The following is an 11,132-nucleotide window of genomic DNA, read 5'->3' on the forward strand; positions in this document are numbered from 1 at the left end:
TCAGCAGTTCGGAGCCATTTCTGGAATTTGTTTCTGCATTAATTGTTTCCTTGCCTTTCATTTTCCAAAATGTATGTTACTTTCTTTGCGTACACAGGCCTCAGATAGCTCAGCGATAAAGTTCAAAACCTATCCTTTTTTGCTTTTGGTGTGGTGCTGGGCATGGAACCCAAGACCTCACACATGTGACGCCAGCACTTACCACTGAGCTGTATCCCAGGCCTGAAAGCTGCCTTTTGTGTCAAATAAAGCTTAAGAAACTCTGTTTTATTGTTCTAGTCCCAACAATAAGCTGATTCCTCATTTGTTACTTACAACATTTTTTTCCTACAAAGTAGTTTTTAGACTCAAACTTGTAAAGATATCAAGTTTTAAAACTGTTCTGGAAAACCCACTTTTCTGAGTTCTCCTAAAGAAGACATCTTGGTCTGTACTGACGGTGGACTCTGACGTCTGAGTCCCGCTTTAATGTGAGCTCTGTCACGTTCAAGCTCTGTGATGTGGGACACCTTACTTTACCTCGCTGGGCCTCAGTTACCCGATATAAACAACTTACTAGGTCATTATGAGAATTGAAAGAGGTCATGCTGAACATGTTCACATGGCCGGTGCTAAGGCCCGGACCCGGCACAGGGTGAACACTGAATAACCCTAAGCACGCCCACAGCTGCACAGGCAGATGTGGAACAGGGTGGGCACTTACCACCTGCAAGATTAATAGTCACATACACATAATCTTATGTGTTTAAATTCTATGTCAACATATGTAAATAAAATTTTTTATAACCACAAATACTGTTATTTGTGCTAAGATTATAATTTTATGTCTATACATGTAATTGCAAAATAGCTACAGTTATCCACACATGGAGTTTGCACATATAATTCTAAGTATATAAAATGAGCTTTCTGTGCATATCATTACAAATACAGAAACCTTTACGTTCAATAAAGATACCAACATTTAACTTAAATTCACCAACAAAATTCTACTTTAAAGAAAGCTATGGTGTCTCTCTCTTCCTTCCTTTGCTTCTTCTCTCCTTCCTTTCTTCCCTTCTTCGCTCCCTCCCTCCTTCTTTCCTTCTTTCCTTCCTTCCTAGAAAGAGCCAGTAAGAATGCAGAAGAGAATCATAGGATTGGAAAACCACAATTTTTACAGCCATGTAACCAAGAACATGCAGGGAGTCCCAGGAGACAACCTTCCACCAAAGCAGCCACGCTTTAATTAAATCAATTACTTCCAAATTCTGGAGCCAGATCACACACATAACAACATGACGGAGAGCCACACGATTCTTGTAAGGGGTGTGTGTGCCACTGCCACCTCCCACTCTGTAGCCACGCTAGTGTTGTGACAATGTGGCCCCTATCCCTGGAGAGTCTGGCCATTGCCAGGGTGAGCAGTGGGGACCCTGGCCTCCATGATACAGTTGGGCTGGTGGCTCCTGAGGGACTGTAGCAGACACCTGCCCTGCTTTCACATTTCAGGGCTGCAGCAGCTCCCCTCAAAAGCTCGTACCAGAAGATACCGGGACAGGAACACCCTTGGGGAGGGAGACCTTTGCCAGATCATGGCTGACCTGGAAGAACAAAAACTTCGGTCACCACAGACAACAAAGATTACACAATTTGTAAAATAGCACTGTAGCCCTCAGGCAGTAAAAATCTTTAATCCTGAGGAGTGGCTGAATCAGATTTCCAGCGTTACCACAGTACGATACTCAGAATGTCTCATTCTTAACAAGAAATGATCCAGCACACAAAGAAAGGAGCACATGGCCCATTCACTGGAGAAAAATGGATAGAAATCTAATCTGAACCTGAGGAAGGTCAGATACTGGAATTAGTTGTTTTTAAAAGATGTTAAATCAACTGTCAGAAATATGTTCAATGATCTAAAGAAAGTCATGGACAAAACTAAAGGAAATTAGGAAAATAACATTGAGCAAGGTGAGAACATCAATAAGGAAGAGGAGAAAACAACAAAAAGAAAATATACTAGAACTGAAAAGCACAATAACTGAAATGACAAACTTATTAGCAACAGTTTTGAGCAGGCAGAAGGAGCAGTGAGTGTGAAAATAAAACAATTAAAATTCAGTCCCTGCAAAAAAAAAGAAAGAAAAAAATAGTCTAAAAGTCTGAATACTAAGGAGAATTTTTTTTTTATATAAAAATATTACCTAGGGGCTGGGGATTTAGCTCAGTGGCACAGCGCCTGCCTGGCAAGCGCGAGGTCGTGAGTTCGATTCCCGGTACCACAAAAAATATGACCTGAAATTTCCCACTTTGATGAAAGACATTCATATATAGGTCTAAGAAAATAAAATCTCAGAGGGTTCCCTATCCAGAGGTACCTTATGACCATACTGTTGAAACCCAAAGATGATGTTATGGTTTATAAATTGATGCCCCTCCCTCAAAGCCTCATGCACTAGAAGTAGGGCTTTGGAAAGGTGATTGAATCATGAGGTGCTATAGCTGAACGTGCTGTTAAAGGTGCAGTCTGGTGGGAAGTGGCAGTCACTGGGGGCCTGACCTGGAAGGTGCATCTCCCTCCTCAGCTCCCCTTTCACCCTGTGCTTCCGGCCACCATGAGGTGAGCAGCTGTCCTCTGTCACACCCTTCAGCCATGCAAGGACGGAAACTTCTAAAAAACGAGCCAAAATGAGCCTCTGCTCCTTTGAACTGCAGGTGCCCAGACACTGTCCCAGCAACAAGGAAAGTGACTAGGACAGATGAACAAAGAGGTCTGAAAAACGCCAGAGAGAAGCAGCTCATCACATGCAAGGGAGATTCAGTAAGATTAACAGATGGCTATCCATCAGGATCCAGGGGAGGCCAGAAAGTGGTGGGGTGACAAATTAGAGGCCCAGAAGAAAACCAGTAACCAGGAGTTGCAACCTGACAAATCCATCCTTTGGGAATGAAGGAGGCACTAACAACATTTTTAACTTGAACTTCCAGCCCTCCTGCCCGTGTTCTGCACCTGCCTGGCTCAGAGCTCCGATGCTGCTGCACCTGCAAGGCGTGACCTGGGAGTTTGCATCCTGGGCTCTTCGGGGTCTTCATGCAGGTGCAGAGTCATTTTCCAGCTTTTTCGCTTTTCCTTTTTTTTTTTTTTTTTTTTTTTTTTTCTCCGGTACCGGGAATCGAACTCATGACCTTGCACTTGCCAGGCAGGCACTGTGCTAAATCCCCAGCCCTGTCCAGCTTTTTCTACTTGACCCTAGGCAGAGATCTAGATGTCCACAGTGCCAGGCAGGCACTGTGCTAAATCCCCAGCCCTGTCCAGCTTTTTCTACTTGACCCTAGGCAGAGATCTAGATGTCCTAGTCTTATGCAACTATATTGTATTTTCTAACCTTATAAGAATATATCAGTTATTGGGATCTCATCGTATTAAAAAGCTTTCGCACAGCCAGAGAAATCACCAACAGAGTGAAGAGACAATCTAGACTGTGGGAAAAAGTGTTTGTCAGCTGTTACTCTGACAAAAGATTACTATCGAGAACATAAAGAACTCAAAAAAAAAAATCAGGCATCCCAAATTTAAAGACCCAATCCAAAAGTGGGCATCTTAAAAAAAAAAAGGGGGGGGGGCTGGGGATTTAGCTCACCGGCAAAGCGTCTGCCTGGCAAGCGCAAGGTCGTGAGTTCGGTTCCCGGTACCAGAGGAAAAACCAAAAAACAAAAAAAACAAAAGTGGGCATCTTGAGATGAATACACACTTCTCAGAAGAAGAAATACCAACAGCAAATGAATATATGAAAAAATGTTCAACATCACTGGTCAGTGAGAGATGCAAATTAAAACAACACTGAGATTCCATCTCACCCCAAAAAGAATGGCTATTATCAGGAAATCAATCAATAACAAATGCTGGGGGGCTGTGGGGAAAAAGGAATACTTCTTCACTGTTGGGAGTGTAGACTGGTGCAACCACTGTGGAAATCCATGTGGAGATTCCTCAAAAAACTAGGATTGGAGATCCCCTTTGACCCAGCTATTCCCCTTCTGGATATTAAAAACATCGTACCACAGTGATATATGTGCGCCCATGTTTATAGTAGCACAATCTGTAATAGCTAGATCTTGGAAACAACCCAAATGCCCATCAACCGAGGAATGGATAAAAAAGAGCTTCTGCTTGCTTCACGCATATGACCGAGGTGCTCTGCGTGAGATTCCTAAAGCTCCACGTAAGCCTAAGGCTCCTGCTGAAAAGCAAAAATATTTCAAAACATGCAGACTAGGATATAATAAATGTGCTGAGAGAAGGAGCAGGAATTAAAAGCACTGATTTAATAATCATTTAGTTGATCTCCTTAGAATAAGGATTTTAAAAACAGTCTTAAAGAAGCTGACCAAATAAATAAGGTACTGGTGCCTTTTTCCCCTTGACAAACTCTCATGAGCACGGAGGTTCATTCAAAATCATTGTTCTCCTCAAAGAATGGTCACCTTCCTTTTCTTACTCTCAGATTCTCCAAGGAGATACTGAAGAGAGACCTTGGTTCCCTTCAGACACGTGTTTAGGGAACTGCAAGCCGCAGGCAGAGGTGCCAATGTCTGAGCACAGGCGTTTCTTGAGAGCTGCAAATACAAGGCAGTAAAAGTGGAAGCAGCCTGTGCCGCATTTCACACTCACAATAACAGAGTGAACTCGGCCGGGCATGGTAGTGCACAGCTGTGATCCCAACACTGCGGAGGCTCAGGCAGGAGGATCGTTGAGAGTTAGAGACCAATCACTGGGCTAAGTGAGCTTAAGGCCAGCCTGACCCGCATAGTGAGACTCTATCTCAAAAAGACAAAAACAAAACAAAACAATACAAAACAAAACTCTTAACTTGGACAGTGCACTGGCTGCTCCCCAACACCGGGCCACAGAGGCGAGACTCAGGGTTATGCTGGCTGCTTTTCTTAGCAAGGTTATTTTGCTTTGAAGGCCTTGTAATATTCTCTGGGGTTTTACATGTTTACATAATATTTTTGCTTCTTAGCAATTAGCTGTAGGCTTCTGCCTGTCCCAAGAGGCCCGCACAGCCTTGGGTGATCTAACTGATCACTGCGTGCTGATGATCATGGGCCTTAGGGACCCGCACCCAGAAGCGTCCTCTGTGCAGGTGAAGCCCACAGAAGCTCCAGCCCCAGCCCAGGGACCCACACAGCTGACTGCAGGGCTCTACTCATCCTCAGAAGAGGGCACAAATGGGGACAATGAGTCTGAGAAGAGTCACACTTCTCAAATCACACCTGAGCGGTGTGTGTCACCTCCTGTCACACCAGCCCCAGGTAATAACAAATGCTCCGCTTGGCTGGAGTAGCCAAGGGAAGCTCAGTGTTCGGCTGTCTCGTGGGGGTATGCTAAAAGGGAAGCTGAGTGTGATGGTGCACGTCTGTAGTCCTAGGACTCTGGGAGGCTGAGGCAGGTTGATCACAGATTTCACCCCAGCCTGGGCAACTCAGCAACTTAGTGAGACCCTGTCTCAAAATATAAAATTTTAGAAAGGACTGGGGATGTAAGTCAGTGCAAAGATCCTACGGGTTCAATCCCCAGTACTGAAAAAAAAGGGAAGAGGTACATGATATGTATACATGTGTACACAGAGAGCTTATTGCTCAAAGAAAGGCCAGGTGTGGCGGCACACAGCTGCAGTCCCAGCAACTTGGGAGGCAGGGCAGGAGAACCCCTTAAGCCCAGGAGTTCGAGGCCAGTCTGGGCAACAGAGCAACACCTGATCTCAGAAAACGGGGAGGTATGTGAAGAAAACCAAGATGCAAAGCAGTATCCACTCGGGGCCAGGGATATAGCTCAGTGGCACAGCACCTGCCTGGTAAGCACAAGGTAATGAGTTCGATTCCTGGTACCAAAAAAAACCCCAAAAACAAAACACAGTATCCACTCATTCAAAACATATTCACTGAGCACTCACCACATGCCTTACACACATCTAGGTCCCTGGACACTGCAGCAAACACAGACAAAATCTATCCCCTGGGGGCTCACGTTCAAGTAAGTGGAAATGCACAAATCAAGCAGGAGGAGACAGGGAACAGGGTGCCCAGGAAGCCATGCTGGGAGTGGCTTCTACACAAGCCTGTACTGGCAGACGCCTATACTGGCAGACGACACCTGGAAGACACCTCTTGCATCAGGCCAGGCCGAGCAAGGCACCCACACAGCCAGCCACGCGGCCTCGAGCGCCTCAGGGACTCCCTGCATCTGCATATGTGGGTCCCTGCATCTGCATGGTGACAAAATACCGGAGATAACCTAAAGGAGGAAAGGGTCATTTTGGCTCAGAGTTCGGAGGCTTCAGTCCAGGGTTACTTGGTCTCACGGCTTTGGGGCCTGTGGGGTGATAGTACTTGAGGGGGGAGGGGAGCACATGCAGCCCCCCTGGGAACCTCATCTCCTTCCACTGGGCCCAGCACCTCCCAAGAGTACACGGGCTGGGACCACGCTGCCCCCACAGGGGCCTCTGGGGGATCCTCACCCCAATCCTACCACCCAGCACTTCCCAACCTGCTCTCCAGAGCCTGCACTTGCCTTTGTGATGAAAAAAATATATTTAATTATTTAATTAATCCACCCAGGAGGATTCTCTGGAGGGTTCAGAGAGCCAGCATAGCGTCCAGGTCACCAGGAGGTGGGGACACATATGGTTGACGGCAGGGCTTGGTTTGACCTCAGAAGTGCATAAATTCCAGGAAGACAAGCAGCCAAGTCAGGAGGGGCACCTCGGACAAGCAGGCCAGCCACACCTCTCAGACTGCCTCCACCCAGGCCCCACCACGTTCATCTAGTGCCAGGAGGGCACACGGTTCATACGAGATGACTTCACAGCGACCGGACAACTTGAGAGTCACTAGCTGTGGCAGCACCGCGCTAAGTCCCTCCTGTTCCTGGACCCAAACCAGGGGTAGAGTAAGGAGGGGTGCTCAAGCCTGGGTCTCCCATGTCCTCTGTGGGCAGAGCTGTCTATGACAGCAGATTTCTTTTTGGGTGTGTAATCACCTTTCAACCGAATTCTGCCTCAAAAATTCAGCGCAGTGTTGGCATTTCACGATTGTGGATGGAAAGACCAGCGGGAAACTTAACTCCCGTATCACACACTCCGAACACCAAGTGACACTGTGGCCACCTCACAGCATTCTTGCTACAGTCCAGAGAGAACAGAGGTGCACAGACTGGGCAGGTACACAGCACACTGTGCAAGGGGCCAGCCTGGAACACAGCACCACGCGGCCGGCCACGTTCATGGCCCTGGCAAAACACACTATTACATTAAATTGACACTGTTCATTTGAATTTGGGTGATTTTATAGTTTTATTGGCATTTAAATTATACACAGACTCTCTATAGCTGAGTAACAGATACAGAGTCCACCTGCTGCAGTTTGGATAAAAGTCCTTCCAAGGCCCATGTGTTAAAGAACCCAAAGCTCGGCCCTAGCGGGTCACTGGGGCCATGTCCTTCAAGGGGACGTTGGGATTCTGGCCCTTTCTCCCTCTGTCTCTGCTTCCTGGCTACCCTGCGGTGAGCAGCTTTGCTCTACCATCTGTCTACATGATGCTGTCTGCCACAGGCCCAGAGGCAACGCAGGCATAGCGACCCTCCAGACTGAAGCCTCTGGACCTGGTGCCGAAGCAAGCCTTCCCTCCTTTTATGGTGATTATCACGGGTGTTTTGTTATAGCTGTGGGGAGCTGACTAACGAACTAGTCTACAAACCTGATTTTGTGAGAAATGCCAGGTCTTTTTCCCAGTTAAATTAAACCTGATTCTGAAATGGCAGGAAGCCAATTTCCCTTACTGGGATTCTGAACACCATACTTTCGGAGGTTACGGCCTCTGATGAGGGCTGTCTCATCTGCAGTTTCCGAGGTTGCCACCAATGGGTTCTCTGTCTGTGTCGGGGGTTTTCATCCCTATGGCTTCCTTTTCTTCCTCCAGTACTGGGATTGAACCCAGGGCCTTTGCACTGAGCTACATTCCCAGACCCCTCTTTTTTTTTTTTTTTTTTTTTTTTTTGGGACAGGGTCTCCCTAACTCACCAAGTTTCAAAGCTGGGCTCAAACTTCCAAGCCTCCTGCCTCACTCCTGCCTCAGCCTCCTGAGTAGCTGGGATTACAGATATGTGCTATTCCACCTGGCTGGTTACTTTTAAATATTTCATCAGCACAGACCAATGCATGCTCTAGTAGGACTAAGCTAAACACCAGGTGGAAGCAGCATCCTACCCAGGAAAGGACAGGCTGGGTGACCAGTTTGGCCTCTAAATGGGAAGCCATGCTGAAAGGAGCTGCTGCAGACTCACTGGGAACTGATCGCACAGTGAGCATCAACAATGGGTGTTTACTGGTGAAACTCACCGGTTCTCAGCTGGCTGGTGAATGTTGAAAAAGGACTCTTACCGGAGAAATAAAAAGTTCTGAGGAATATGGGTATATTTTATGTCTACTCATCACCCTTAGAGGATAAGAATCTAAGAGGTCAGCAGCTTGACCTCCAAATGTTCTGTGTCCAGCCACTGAGTAAAGAATTTCTGGCTGCTTGCTAACGACCATTAAAACAACCCAGCCTCAGGAATGTCGGAACCAGCTCGCTGGGCGTGGTGGCACATGCCTGTAATACCAGCACTTAGAAAGGCAGCAGGATCTCTAAGAGTTCTAGGCTACCCTGGGCTACACAGTGAGCTCAAGGCCAGCCTGAACTACATAGTGAGACTCGGTCTCAAAAAGACAAGAGAGGGGGGCTGGGGAATTAGCTCAGTGGCAAAAGCGCCTGCCTGGCAAGCGTAAGGTCATGAGTTCGGTTCCCAGTACCGAAAAAAAAAAAAAAAAAAAAAAAAAGACAAGAGAGGGCCCTGGGATTTAGCTCAATGGCACAGCATCAGCCTGGCAAACATGAGGCCCTGAGTTCGACTCCTGCTACCAACCCCCCAAAAAAAGACATGAGAAAAAAAAAATGTCAGAACAAGCTACAAGGTGTTTACTGTCTCCTCTCCCCAAACATCACCCCATCAAGGACCTTAGGGTCCTCCAACAAGAGATAACGGAGGGTGTAGTTACCCAAGGACCCTGAGAGTAAGTGATAGCATGTATCACCAGCCAGCCTACTCTAATGGAAATGCTAAAGAAAATTCTTCAGCTGGAAAGGAAATAATGCCAGCAGAAAACTAGAATTTTAAGAATAAATGAAGTACAATACAAATGGCGAAAAAGTATAATAGATTAGCTAAATATAATATTTTCGCTTCTTAAATTCTTTAAAACATGTATCATCACTGAAAGCAAAACTCCTAACATGGAAAAGTTTTCAGGGTAACACACCTACCCACAGCCTAATGAGGGGAGGAATCTGAATGGTGGTGAGGTTTCTAAGAAGCTGAAGAAAAGTTAAATATCAATACTGTATTCTCTACGTAACTACTAAAATAACTATGCAGAGACACATAGTCAAAAATCTCAGTAGACCAATTTAAATGGAAGAAATAGTCAAGCAATTCCAGAAAGAGAAAGAGAGAAATAAAAACATCAGCGACAAAGAAAAAACAAATAAGAAAATGACATACCTAAATCCAAATATATTAACAGTTCCACTAAATGCAAATGTTCTAAACCTATCAAATAAAAGAGAGGGACTATCAGGTTGAATTTTTTATTTTTTCATTTTTTTTCTTTTCTTTTAACTTATTTTAAAAATTAAAGACAGAAAACATATTAACAAACAGACATCCATTTACAAAATAGCATAAGAACAACACAAGCAATCCTGAATTACAGACAAAGTGGTAGGAAATTAACAATGGTTGTTATATTATGTATTGATATATTCAAAGTGGCTTCTCAGGAAAACAAATAGAAACATGCAGGATTGATCAAATAAGTGATCATTAGCTGTTCCAGGTTGAATTTTTTAAAAAGGCTTGAGTATATGAATTCTGTTCAGGAAATTCAGTTCAAATATAAGGATGAAATATACTATGCAAACAATAATTTTTAGGATATGTGGTGGTTACATTAATATCAAAAGAAACAGACTGTGGCATAGGAAAAGCACCAGAAATAAATAGGCACACCAAGTAATGACTTTCAAAAGTCCATTCACCCTAAATGTGACTGCACCTCACAAGAGACCAACAAAACACAAGAAGCAGAAACAGCACAGCTGGCTTCTGATTCCAGTTCTAATATACCCAGAGCCTGAGGCTGCCATTCAGTCTGCCCCACAATTAAACAAACCTGAACAAAGTAAAAACCAAAAACTCTCCTCAGGTCCATCAGAGAGAGGGGTCACAAGGTAAAGTGCTACCCTAAAAACTGGAGAGGCAAGAAACAAGACAGTGACAGCTGTGCTGGAGCAGAACTGGTGGCAACCTTCAAAGACAACTGTGGACAAACTCCCTGAGTCTGTGTCCAAGAGCCATCCAGGTTCTCCCGGTGAGGAGTGGAGGTGAAAGTCTCTTACGCTTTGGACAGAGGGAAATGAAAAGTCACCACTGTGAAATGTCACAGGAGGAAAGTAACTATTTTGAAAAATGCCCAGAACATTCTGTCCTCTGTAAGAAAGGCCAATCCTCTGATAAACTATTTTACCACAGATTTACCTGAGCCAGGGCAAGGGAAATCTAACCGCTGGAGGCTGGACCAGTCACCCTGCCTCACACAGGAGAGAAAGAAGGAGGGAGGAAGAGAAGAAGATCAAGATGCTCTCCTCAGGGTCTCAGTCCAGGAACACAGCCCACTAAGAAAAACTGAGATGCAAGCACAGAATTACGGAACATTTTCCCCCAATACCAAGTCACCACACCACCCACTGGTCTCAGTGGGGTTCTGAGAGAAGTGGGAAAATGAGAAAGCTGCATGATATAGATTCCACTTAAGGAGTTTCTAGGAGAACTCTGACAGCAGGGAGACACACAAAAAGATACTAGTGGAATTTGAAGCTCCTGATGTTCACAGCTACAGCCAACCTTCAAAACAGATTAAGAGGCCGAGCGTGGTAGCACTTGCCTATAATCCCAAAACTCGGGAGGCTGAGGCAGAAGGATCTTGTGAGTTCAAGACCAGCCTGTGCTACAAAGTGAACTCAAGGCCAGCCTGAACTGCATCACGAGACC

The 11,132-nt window shown here is 45.4% G+C and overlaps 1 protein-coding gene across 3 annotated transcripts in view; it reads right to left on the minus strand.

The window, feature by feature from the left end:
• Ninl (ninein-like) overlaps positions 1–11,132 on the minus strand; it is a 70,507-nt gene that overhangs the window by 46,556 nt on the left and 12,819 nt on the right. The window lies entirely within an intron of this gene.

The sequence above is a fragment of the Chinchilla lanigera genome, unplaced genomic scaffold (genome assembly GCF_000276665.1).
Source record: "Chinchilla lanigera isolate Chin_1 unplaced genomic scaffold, ChiLan1.0 scaffold00014, whole genome shotgun sequence".
Taxonomy (NCBI): domain Eukaryota; kingdom Metazoa; phylum Chordata; class Mammalia; order Rodentia; family Chinchillidae; genus Chinchilla; species Chinchilla lanigera.